At 44.3% G+C, this 12825-nt stretch overlaps 1 non-coding gene and 1 pseudogene across 1 annotated transcript; both read right to left on the bottom strand.

Moving 5' to 3' along the window:
- The window catches only part of LOC138782718 (kinesin-like protein KIF3A), a 65803-nt pseudogene extending 56297 nt beyond the window's left edge, over positions 1-9506 (bottom strand).
- LOC138780456 (U2 spliceosomal RNA) lies at positions 2773-2965 on the bottom strand. Its single transcript, XR_011361316.1, has one exon. It is a non-coding gene; the product is annotated as a U2 spliceosomal RNA (small nuclear RNA).
- Positions 9507-12825: the final 3319 nt, after the last annotated feature.

The raw sequence follows: 12825 nt of genomic DNA, 5'->3' as shown, positions 1-12825 counted from the left end.
AACGGGTGGGGCTGAACACAATACTAGAAATAGGCCAGTGTTCAGACAGGGTTCAGGTTACTGCACAAACATACAAAAACACTGAATATCAGCGCCATCTCAGGCGCGCAGCACGAGCCAAGGGGCGCACAGAGTTCGGCACAGGCAAATTCATGACAGTACCAATAGAAAGAACACATCATGGCGCAAAAAATTACGCCTCCCAGCCCTATAGTTCAAAGGATAAAAGCGCTATAAGCCTGGGAATAGAGCGATTTTAAGGAACATATATTTGTTAACAATGGTTTGAATTTTTTACAGGCCATCAGATAATATAAAAGTTATACATGTTGCATATTGTTTTAATCGTAATGACTTGAGGAACATATATAAGAAGTCAGTTTTTCCATAGGACACACAGCGTAAAACTTAAGCCCCCCCCCCAAAGAAAAAGAATTGCCTTTGTTTTTTTCAATTTCACTGTGCATATAATTTTTTTCTGGTTTCGCAGCATATTTTATGGAAAAATTCAGCCCGTCATTGCAAATTACAATTAGTGATGCAAAAAATAAGGGCTCATGTGGGTCTGTAGGTGTAAAAATGCAAGTGCTAGGGCTTTTTAAGCACAAGGAGGAAAAAACGAAAATGCAAAAACGAACGTTAGCCCGGTCCTTAAGGGGTTAAGAAAGATATTATGAAATGCATTATAGAGGGTTAGAGATCGTTGCCTTACGTGGTCCAGTCCCTACGACACCATCCAATGTGTGGTCTCGTGATTTCACCGCCAAGTGCCTTAATTTCGTGGAACAAATCGCGTGTAACTTATTTATACAGAGAAAGTGAGCTGGGGGAAGATTCAACTTAGAGGAAATATCAACTGGAGAAATCCACATGGCAGGTTTTTGCACCTACACTGTTTTCTGTGTGAGATCAGGAATGCGAAGATGTAATAGTTTGGGCGTTTACACGCGTGGCGATATCGAATATGTTTTTTTTTTTTTTTTAAATAAAATGGGAAAAGGGGGGTGATTTAAACTTTTATTATAGGATGGGAGTTTCTTATTAATAGAAAAAAATATATACAGTGGTACCTTGGTTTAAGAGTAACTTGGTTTAAGAGCATTTTGGTTTAAGAGCTCACAGTTTTTTTTAAATTGTGGCTTGGTTTAAGAGCATTTCTTTGGTTTAAGAGCTCCCTCACCTTCCAAATCATAGCAGATCCAATTCAGGCTGGGGCTTGCATCAGGGGACAGGACTGTGGAGGTAATCTCTTTTTAGCTGTAACCCTTCTCTCCCCGGACAGAGAGTGCTGCTATACTGTGCCCACATACAGTATGTCCTGCTCATTCCTTCATTCTCCCTACAGTCTCTGTCAGCCCTTGTGTTTCCTATCCTCTCCACTACTGTACAATAACTTATAATATCACATATTCTGCTGTTTCTGAATGTTTGTTTTATCTGTTCTACATGTAATTCAGAATAAGAAATATTCTTGGGGTATGGAACCAATTGTCTGCATTTCTATGATTTCTTACGGGAAAATTTGCTTTGGTTTAAGAGTGATTTGGATTACAAGCACGACTCTGAACAAATTATACTAGTAATCCAAGGCACCACTGGATATGGAGATATATATATATATATATATATATATATATATATATATTTATATATATATTTTTTTTTTTTTACACTAACTTGAAGTCCCACTTGGGGACTGCTATTATAACTGCACTGATCTCTCAGAGATCGAAGCATTACATATGTCCTGCATTTTTCCATGAGGTCAGTGCTTGATTACTATGGACTGTTGGAGCCCATACTAATCAAGTGCCGAGCCGGGAACAGTGTCATTGCAGCGCAGAGCCCCTACCCGGCTGGAAGCAGGGATTGCTCCTCTGCAATTGCATGATGGGGGAGTGATCCCACCACAGATGGGGTTTTTAAGCCATTTGAATGCCATGGTCAGTTGTACAGCCGCATTTAAATGGTTAATTAGCCTGCACGGACAATCAGATGTGCAAGCTAATAGCTGCAGTTACTGTATGTCAGCCAGGGAAGGCGCTGTACAGAAAGGGCTTGCATTGTGAGTCCTCTCTGTAAATCCCTTAAAATCATGATGACATCCCCGGACGTCAAAATGGGTTAAGGGGTTAAGAGGATGGAAACACCTGAAAACCTATGTACCCAGCAATGGGCTGATACAACCCTGAAAATATAGCTCTGCTTAAGGCTATGTTCACACTACGTAAAACTACGGGTGTAGTTCTTGCCGTAGAACTACGCCCATAGTTTTGCGGGGTGGAACATAACCTTACTTTCAATGTGATCCCGGCTGGAGCGTACACACGTCGTATACGCTCCGGCCGGGATCTATGCGGCGCCGCAAATAACTGACAGGTCAGTTCACACAGTGAAGCGAGCGGCTCCGGACACTTGCTTCACTGTGGGCTATGGGAAGCTCTGATGCGGGCGTGTGCTGACCCGCCCACATCAGAGCTCTGCGGCCGAAAGGATCATCCGGCCGGTACTTAAGTACCGGCCGAGATGATCCGGCCAGAGACCGGCCGTTCCGTGACCCGGCCGGGGTCACGGAGCGGCCAGTCTCTTACGTAGTGTGAACATAGCCTTAATAAGTACAACGTGGCTATTGTTTTACAACCCAACCACAAATAGGAAAAAATCATGTGCTTGTTACTTTTCTGGACACCGTCTACCTTTGCCAACTTCTCACAATTTCTGGCAGGAGGGTAGCAAAGGAGCAGTGTTGTTTCAATGTGTACAATGTGGGAGTTGTGTTGTGTCAATCCGTACAGTGTGTGAGCACATGGCATAAAACTGAAAAATTATTACTCTCAGGAGTAGCCTTTTAATTTACACACTGAGAAAACTAGTAACAGTGATTTCCATTCACAGATGGTAAAGTATATTAAACTGATAAGAACAGATACTACACTTGATCTTAGCCAAAAGGCCGAGAAGCGATAAGATGGTAAAGTCTATTCTGGGAGAGGGATTCGTGTGTGTAGGCCTAAATTTTCTTGTGCTACTATGATTGATGGCCTATCTTCAGCTGTGCGGTGCTTGCATTACACAGTGAATGGGGCCATAGGTAGTCCGCTCTGCTCACTGTAATGGTGGTGCCAAGTTACTGCACCTCAGCTCCTCTTCAAGTCAAGGGACGCTGAGGTGCGTAAATCTGCCCAGGCCACTATGCTGTACATACAGCCAACTGCTTGTAGCCCTGTTAACTGCGTAGTGCAGGGGCCAAACAGCTAACAAGCAGGGGTGCAGGGTGTCAGCACCCCGCTGGTCATTGATTTACTGCTTAGCCCAAGGACATGCCATTAATCATATTAGTCTGGAAAATCCCTTTAAAAGGAGAGATCCTGTTTGATGCTACCTACTGTACACAAAATAACTTTCCCAATATCCCAAGTAGCTGGAGAGATTCCTTCAAACTAAAACAAATGCAGAAAAAAAAGCTGCTCACAATAACATATCGAGTTCCTGATTATACCTTTCAAAGGGCCTATACTGTACATGAAAAGAACTGGGATTGTTATGGGTTGCTAAGAGTACCTCCTTAACTTGGAATACTTCTATAAAAAAAATTTAATTTAAGTTTTTTCCCCCTCTTCTCTCTCTTTGGGGGGTAGGGAATGGTAATATGATAAATTAGAAATTATGCCATGTGTATTTGTTGGTACTAAGGATGGTCCGAACCTGCCGAGGTTCGGGTTCGTATGAACCCGAATTCTCGGCCATCAGATTCCCGCTGTCTGGCTGCTCCGTGCAGCAGGTGGATACAGCGGGAGGACCGCCTGGAAAACCGGGATACAGCCTATGGCTATGGCTGTATCCCAGTTTTCCAGGCGGTCCTCCCACTGTATCCACCCTCTCCACGGAGCGAGCAGACAGCGGAAATCAATGCCGAGAGTTCGGGTTTATAGGAACCCGAACCTTGGCCGGTTCGGACCATCCCTAGTTGGTACAATAACTATATGAGTGTATATGTAGTTTTTATATTTTGTGATATCAAAATAAAATATTAAAGGGAAAAAAACAAATACACATAAAAAAATTCTGGAAAATCTGTGTTGACAAACAGACTGGTGACAGGACAGCACTACATTATCTAGAGGACTTGCTGGGCCTTAAGCAGATCCTTCTACCTTTTCTTCAACTCTGCTCTAGCTTTATTCCGTTCTTCTTCCTCCATGTCAAGTTTTGCCTCAAGCGCCTTCCTTTTCTTCATCAATCCGTGCCTGCATCTCTGCCATCTTATCTGGCGATACCTTCTTCTTGCCTATGTGTTTGATTGCCTATGTGTATGATTTCCTATCCACACTGCATTTTTTGTTGACATGACACACAGATTTATGAGCAAACTTTTCTACTAATCAAAGGACAAAACACCATCGTGTGTATCAAAATATGCTCAGAAACCCAATCTTGTATTGAAATGTACCCACTCAATAAAAAAAGGTATATAATATTCTACCTTAGCAAGGATTAAAAAGATCAAATGTGACAATGACTTTTATGTAGGAAAGCATTTTTGGCGATATAGTAATCTTATTTCATCTTTCAAACCTTATTCCTTAAAAAAGAAGTTCGAGGTTAGGGGTAAATATTTCCGGCAGGGGGTGGTGGGGAGCATAATAAATAACGTATCCTTACCAGACCTCATGCCAGCGTTGTGGCGCTTTACCAGGCTCCCGTAACCCCGCTGGATGTCATTTTTCTGCTTCGGGGTATGATGCGAATTAGCTAAAACATCCTAACCGGGTGGGATTTAGCCAAACAGTGACTGCATCAGTGTCATCTTGCCCCAGTTACTGACTGGCTGAGTGGGGCATCAGTCAGCCGGGTCAGGATGTAGCAGGAAGGAAGATATGAGAAATGTCAGCGGGGGCCAGGAACGCGATGCTGTGCTGCACGGGCACAAGTAAATAAATATACCTTCTTTACTATGTTAACCCCACGTCCTGCCTGAAATGTCCTCCCCTCTCCCTGGACTTCTCCTTTAAAGTGTAACTAGCGCCCTGCTTGCGCAGGATTAACCCTTCAGTGAGAGCACTAAAATTACCTTCTCACCACTTTTGAGATTACTGAGCCCCTTCCATGGTGCACAGCTATTTACATTTCTCTCCATTTTCAGGGCAGGACCAAAGCTGGGCTGTTTGCCGGCCAGTAGTACACACTCAGGGCTTCCTTTCCCTTACTTCTCTGGTTAGTCACAGCACAGCCCATACTTCTGTTTTGCCACGGCATAATGCTTTTGAAAGTGCACTGAACAAGCTGGCACTAAACTGGGCTGATCATTTATACAGCATAGCAATTTAGTTGGCAAGTAGAAGCAGAAGGGGTTACTGATGCACTAGCTCTAAATGGTATTACGTGAGCGGCAATGAAAGAAACTGCAGCAGCACAGCAAGGAATGTCAAGGTGAGATTTGCTTTTCAACTCCCTTGTTCCCAAGTGACTACCCCTGTCCAAATTAAGTAAGCTGAGCGCTAGCGACGAAGACATGACACCAGGCAAAAAGACGGTATAATCTCCTCACTCAGCTGAGTTAGAAGTGCCCAAAGTAATAACCCCTTAATGGCCACCTTCACAGGAAGAGCTTACACTAAGCAGTGAACTGCTTGTGATGACATGGATGACAAGTTAAAGGGAGAGGGGAAGGGAGATACAATGCAGCACTTTAGACATACAGCGATAGGAACAAACACAACTGGATCATCTTAAGCAGTCAGATAGGCTCCCATTGCCGGTATATAGATCAGTAATGATTTCCTATCCACACTGCATTTTTCTACTCTGATGAGGCAACACGTGGCAGAAACAGACGTTGCCCAACCTGACAGATAGATATATTGAAGTAAAATACATGGTAAAAATCTTTGGCATTTCTACAACAGAATAAGCATGCTGCACATGCTTGATGATGAATATTCACATTTCCCCATGAACAATTCCTCACCCAGATGAGCTCTGCAGTTATACGTAGAAATATTAAGAAAAATGAGTTGTCAAAATGCAGATAAAAAACGACGGCAGAAAAAGTAAAAGGACAGCTATTAATTTCCTGCAGACATGACTAATCGAAAGTTCAACCAAAGGTTTTGGTTATTTCCAACACTAGTACATTATATGAACTTACCGATTACTATTTACATAGCGGAAATTAAGGATCTGTGCACATTGGTGTCAAGGCTTAGGTTTCTAAATAGATTAAAGTGGATGCATACCTGATTGACGTTAATGGGATCCACTTGGTTTCTGTCTCTTTTACATGTACAATAGATTTCCAGCTGTCAAAGCAAACAGAAATTTAAAGAGCACGTCCTGAGAAACCACATGACTTCATAGAAGACTACAATATAATTAAATACTTTCCCAGTGTGGTCTGTCTCCATGATGTGCTGTGACAGTCGGCGGATGGCTGGGTGGCTTACAAGCGGCTATACCCTAGTTTAGAAGAATAAATTCTGACAAAATCAGCTCCCCCCTCACAGTAGGAATCTCCCAGTGAAAAGGCAGACGCCAGATTGCGACTTCCCTCTGATAATGTGAAAACAAATCATGTATCCCTGTACCACTGAGGGGAATCATCTCATTTCCCATTTGAAAGTAAAAAAAAACCAAAAACTTATTATCCATGGAATAAGGGCCCTATTCCACCTGACGATTATCGTTCAAATTATCGTTAAATCGTTCAAATCTAAACGATAATCGTTTGGTTGAAATGCAGTTAACGATTAACGATCGAACGAGAAATCGTTGATCGCTTTATAAGACCTGGGCTTATTTTTATTGTTGCTCGTTCGCAAGACATCCGCAAATCGTTTGCATTGAATAAGACGTTCGGTCGTTCGCAGTAGATACGAACGCAATAGCAAAGAAAAAGCGAAGAAAAAAACTATCGCAAATACGATCATAACTAACGATTATCGTTCCATGGAAATAAGTGAACGTTTTCAGGTCTTTCGCAATAGCGGTCGTTTGAGATCGTTAATTGTTAACGATTATGCAAATGATAATCGTCCGGTGGAATAGGGCCCTTAGTGTCTGATTGGGAGGGTTTTGACCTCTGAGCCTCCCATGAGTGCTAGAATGGGGACCCAACTCTTCCTGCTGAATGGGGTGGTTGTGAATCAGCATGTGCTCCATTCATTCTCTATGAAACTGCCAGCTGAGTACAGTGTTCAGTTATCTCTGCAGCTTTATAAAAAATTAATAAAGTGTCTGGGAGTGCATGGCGACCCACCGCTTCAGCGGGGAGAGGCGGGACCCCATTCTCTGGAACCAGAAAAAGACCTTATGGTCAGAATGCGTGCAGCAAACCACTTGTGTGAATAAACACCCTTTCTTCATTGCAATCAAGTGAGTGCCGGGATTGTGTTATTTTCTTTGTGGATTCAGTGTTCCCTTGGCACCACGACCCTGCTGGAGTGCCGATCGTTGGTGTACATTCTCTGGAACCATTCAGAATCCAACCCTAAGGGCATGTGCACACTCCGGAATCTGGGCAGATCACCTGTCGTAGATTTCGCCACTCGCCCCCACTCGCATCTACGCCTGTGCCATAGACTCCATGGTCATAGAGTGGAGTCTATGGCACGGGCAGAGATGCGAGTGGGAGCGCACGGTTACGAGCAGCAGAATTCGCGGCAAGTTATCCATGTGATTTCCATGTGATTTCACTTGCGTTTACATTATGGGTAAGGTGCAAGAAGAGCAAGTCTTACAGTATATGATCTGATACATCATATTATATGAGGATAAGTAGGTATTAGTATATATAGAGCAGCGACACAGGTCTTTAGACTTCTTTATGCTATGGCTTTTTCTACAGTGGTATATGTATATATATATATATATATATATATATATATATATATATATATACACACATCTTCAAATTTATGATATGCATGACTATAAAATGCTCTATGCAGAAGTTGTCAATAGTTACATCTTTGATATACAAGCTAAATTTGTATGTCCATAACGCGAGTCACACGATACATTGCTGGAGTATTGTTTCCTAGTGATTTTATATATTTTATTATATGAAGTTTAATAAAGGTATTTGTTGATGGTATAGAATGGTTACGATCTGGATTTCTTTTCTATGTATAAATGGTTTAAATAGATCACCTTTGAAATATGATAGAAGGACTATATATTGTTGTAGCATTTGCCTATACTCATTATTATAGTGCTTGAAAAGCACTATATTGTAATCCGTATTCTTCTTCCGTTTATTCTACCAGCCATTCTTCTGCGTGTAATACAGCCTGAACCGCTTTGCGCACAGACTCCTTGCAAACTGCGTTTCGAAGCCCTCGGTGGTGTGGCCGATCGGATTTGTTGTTTTTAAGAAATTTACGTTTAAAGACCCCTAATTACCCATAGAAAATAATGGCCCATTGGAAATAATGGCCACACTCTAAACGCTAACAGCCAATCACAGCACATATGCAAATAGCTGAGATATAGCAGCCAATAGGAACTCTAAGGTCTCGTCAGGCAATGTCTCACAACATCCACACAGTCACATGTCCACTATTGGCCAATAGAAGATGTAATATATGGAAAGTCCTTAACGATTTTGTCTCACTGACATGAGTAAGATTGTCATGGTAACCGAGCAATGATCTTTACCATTATAAGTACCCAAGTCGCTCTTAAAGGGACCCAAGTCGCTCGTGAAGGGACGGGACCCATGTCGCTCTTAAAGGGACCCAAGTAGCTCTGAAAGGGACCCAAGTCGCTCTTAAAAGGACCCAAGTCAATTTTAAAGGGACCCAAGTCGCTCTTAAAGGGACCCAGGTCGCTCTTAAAGGAACGGGACCCAAGTAGCTCTTAAAGGGTCGGGACCCAAGTCGCTCTTAAAGGGACGGGACCCATGTCGCTCTTAAAGGGACCCAGGTCGCTCTTAAAGAGACCCAGGTCGCTCTTCAAGGGACCCATTCCGCTCTTAAAGTGATCCAAGTTGCTCTTAAAGGTACCCAAGTCCCTCTTAAAAGGACCCAAGTCGCTTTTAAAAGGACTCAAGTCTCTCTTAAAGGCACCCAGATTGCTCTTAAAGGGACCCAGGTCACTCTTAAAGGGACCCAGGTCGCTACTAAAGGGACCCAAGTCGCTCCTCTTTTTTTTTTTTTCCAATATGTATCCCTGAGAGCTTTTTTTAAAAACTAACTTCCCTTCTGAATTTTTTGATCAGGGGCAGAAAAAAAGCTACAATCAAATATATAACATGGACGCAACTGTGGGGAGAGGCAGGTCTCGCCTTTCCAGAATTCCAGCTCTACTTTCTGGCTGTGGGAGCTCGGGATCTGGTGATGTGGAGAACCTCCCCAGTGGTGGAATGGATGATGTCGGCATGGTGGAGCGCGGCGTCCGGGAATGTTGAGCTCCAGGAGTCGGGGGCTCCGCTCACCCTGGATGCCCGTTGTGGTGGCGGCGGGACGGCTGTAGGTGGCTTCCTTGGTTGCCACAGAGCTTCTGGTCATGGCGGCGTGGAGCGGACGCCTCCTGTGAGATGCGGCTGTGGTGAGGTATCGGGCAGGCATGGAGCGGTGGGAGAGGAGAGCTGCAGTATGGCCGGAGAGGAGAGTGTCTCCCTAGCTGCAGGAGCGGCCTGGCGAAGAGGTGTACGGGCGCAGCCTTCTCTCTGGGATACGGGCGCAGGACATGGGAGACTGGTATTTTAGTTAACTCTGTGTTTCCCACCCCCCATGTGAGAGATGGGGGGAGAGGACATATCTTGGCATTTTTCTCCTAAAGCCCGTGCTCACCATCATGTAGGGGGTTATGGACATGTCGTTCTGTGCTCCTTTTAGTATACTCTAGCAACTATGGACATTCATTTTTTTTTGCTACCCTCTGTGTATGCCATTAGGTATGGGAACTATAAACATGCTTCCTCTGCTGCTCTCAATACACATGATTATCTATGGGAGTTATAGAGAGGCTATTCTGGGCCGATATATATATATATATATATATACATACCAACACCCACGGGAGCTATAGACAGGGCTCTATGCTGTTACTTGTATATGTTATTATTTTTGGGAGTGATGGACTTCCCGCTCTATGTTGCTGAGTTTATAGTATTACACATGGGAGCTAAGGACATGCCGCTCTATGTTGCTGAGTTTATAGTATTACACATGGGAGCTAAGGACATGCCTCTCTATATTGCTATAAGCTTATATTATCACCCCTGGGTGCTGGGGACATGCCGCTCTATATTGCTATAAGCTTATATTATCACCCCTGGGTGCTGGGGACATGCCGCTCTATGCTGCAATGAGTTTATATTATTACCTATGAGAGCTATGGACATGACGCTCTATGCCGCTATGAGCAGTGGCGTAGCGACCGCGGTCGCAGGCGTGACCGGGCCGCTACCAAGGGGGGGGCCCGCGAGGCCCCCCCTTGCCACTGCACTGCCCGCCTCCCACTCCCTCTTGTTCCTGCAAGCAATGTTTTGCTTGTGATCACAAGAGGCAGGCTGGGACGGGACGGCTGTCTTGCGGCCCCCCAGGAGCTCTCTGTGCACCGGGGGGAACTAATGTCGGCGCAGGGAGCATCGTGGTGAAAAAAACCATGTCCCGCGAAGCTCCGCCCCCTCTGTGGGAAACCCCGCCCCCGACGCAGGAAGCCCGCCAGCCGTGTGACTGGGGGGCTGGAGAAATCATTCAGGTAAGTATAGATTTTTTTGTTTTAAAGGGAATGAAGAGGGGTGTAGTGGTATGATGAAGGAACAAGAGGATGATGGGGGGTGTAGTGGTATGATAATGGAACAAGAGGATGATGGGTGGTGTAGTGTTATGATGAAGAAACAAGAGACGGAAGAGGATGTAGTAGTATGATGATGGAACAAGAGGATGATGGGGGGTGTAGTGTTATGATGAAGAAACAAGAGACGGATGAGGATGTAGTGGTATGATGATGGAACAAGAAGATGATGGGGGGTGTAGTGGTATGATGATGATGGAATAAGAGGATGATGGGGATGTAGTGGTATGATGATGGAACAAGAGGATGATGGGGGTGTAGTAGTATGATGATGATTGAACAAGAGGATGATGGGGATGTAGTGGTATGATGATGATGGAACAAGAGGAGGATGAAGATGTAGTGGTATGATGATGGAACAAGAGGATGATGGGGGTGTAGTGGTATGATAAAGGAACAAGAGGATGATGGGGGGTGTAGTGGTATGATGATGAAGAAACAAGAGGATGATGAGGGGTGTAGTGGTATGATGATGGAACAAGAGGATGATGGGGGTGTAGTGGTATGATGATGGAACAAGAGGATGATGAGGGGTGTAGTGGTATGATGATGATGGAACAATAGGATGATGGGGGTGTAGTGGTATGATGATGAAGGAACAAGGAGAATGAGGGGTGTAGTGTTATGATGATAAAGGAACAAGAGGATGATGAGGGGTGTAGTGGTATGATGATGAAGGAACAAGAGGATGATGGGGGTGTAGTGGTATGATGAAGGAACAAGAGGAGGATAAGGATGTAGTGGTATGATGATGAAGGAACAAGAGGAGGATGGGGATGTAGTGGTATGATGATGAAGGAACAAGAGGAGGATGAGGGGTGTAGTGGTATGATGATGGAACAAGAGGATGATGGGGGTGTAGGGGTATGATGATGAAAGAACAAGAGGATGATGAGGGGTGTAGTGGTATGATGATGGAACAAGAGGATGATAGGGGGTGTAGTGGTATGATGATGGAACAAGAGGATGATGAGGGGTGTAATGATATGATGAAGGAACAACAGGATTATGAAGGAAAAATAGGATGATGAAGGGTGTAGTGGTATGATGATGAAGGAACAAGAGGAGGATGAGGGGTGTAGTGTTATGATGATGAAGGAACAAGAGGATGATGAGGGGTGTAGTGGTATGATGAAGGAACAAGAGGATGATGAGGGGTGTAGTGTTATGATGATGAAGGAACAAGAGGAAGATGAGGGGTGTAGTGGTATGATGATGAAAGGGCAGCAGGATGAAGGGGTAGTAGTATTATGATGGAGGTGGTTGTAGTATGATGATGGAGGGGCAGGAGGATGAAAGGGGTAGTAGTATGATGATGGAGGGGCAGGAGGAGGGGACAACATGGGGGGCATCTGTAAGGGGGATAAAATGGGGGGCCATCTATATGGGGATAACATGGGGGGCATCTATAATAGGGACAACACAGGGGGCCATCTATAAGGGGGAAACATTGGGGGCCATCTATAAGGTGGACTACACGGGGGGTGTATACAATAGAGGGATATGTACTATAAGGGTGATCACATAGTGTCAGGGCTACCTACTAAATGAGGGTGTACAGGGGCCAATACAGATGTGCAGTTTGTAGAGAGATGAGGATGGTGTCAGTGTAAGGAGCCTAATATGTTTGTCTGGCAGACTCTGTGGATTCGTGGCTCAGAGAAGTTCTCATAATGGTCTTGGGCAGATGGAGAAGATGAAAAGGGAAGAACTCCGATCAGAGAAGACGTCTCCTGTGAGTCACCTGATATAACTGTACTGTAATGTATATGGTGTATAGAGCCTGTGTACAGTGCATCCATCTCTATATGACTGTATGAAGTGATATTGGTCTATGTACAGAGGATTTTATTCAGTAGCAGCGGTGGTGTTAGTCAGTATGTGGTGGTATTAGTCAATAGAAGCGGTGGTGTTAGTCAGTATGTGGTGTTATTAGTCAGTATGTGGTAAGGGGGGGCCCAAATTGACCTCTTGCACCAGGGCCCAAGAGACATTAGCTTATATTACCACCTATGAGAGCTATGG

This window comes from Dendropsophus ebraccatus, chromosome 1 (genome assembly GCF_027789765.1).
Source record: "Dendropsophus ebraccatus isolate aDenEbr1 chromosome 1, aDenEbr1.pat, whole genome shotgun sequence".
Classification (NCBI taxonomy): domain Eukaryota; kingdom Metazoa; phylum Chordata; class Amphibia; order Anura; family Hylidae; genus Dendropsophus; species Dendropsophus ebraccatus.
Note: the sequence above shows the minus strand (reverse complement) of the source record. Positions and strands in the feature narration are given on the sequence as shown.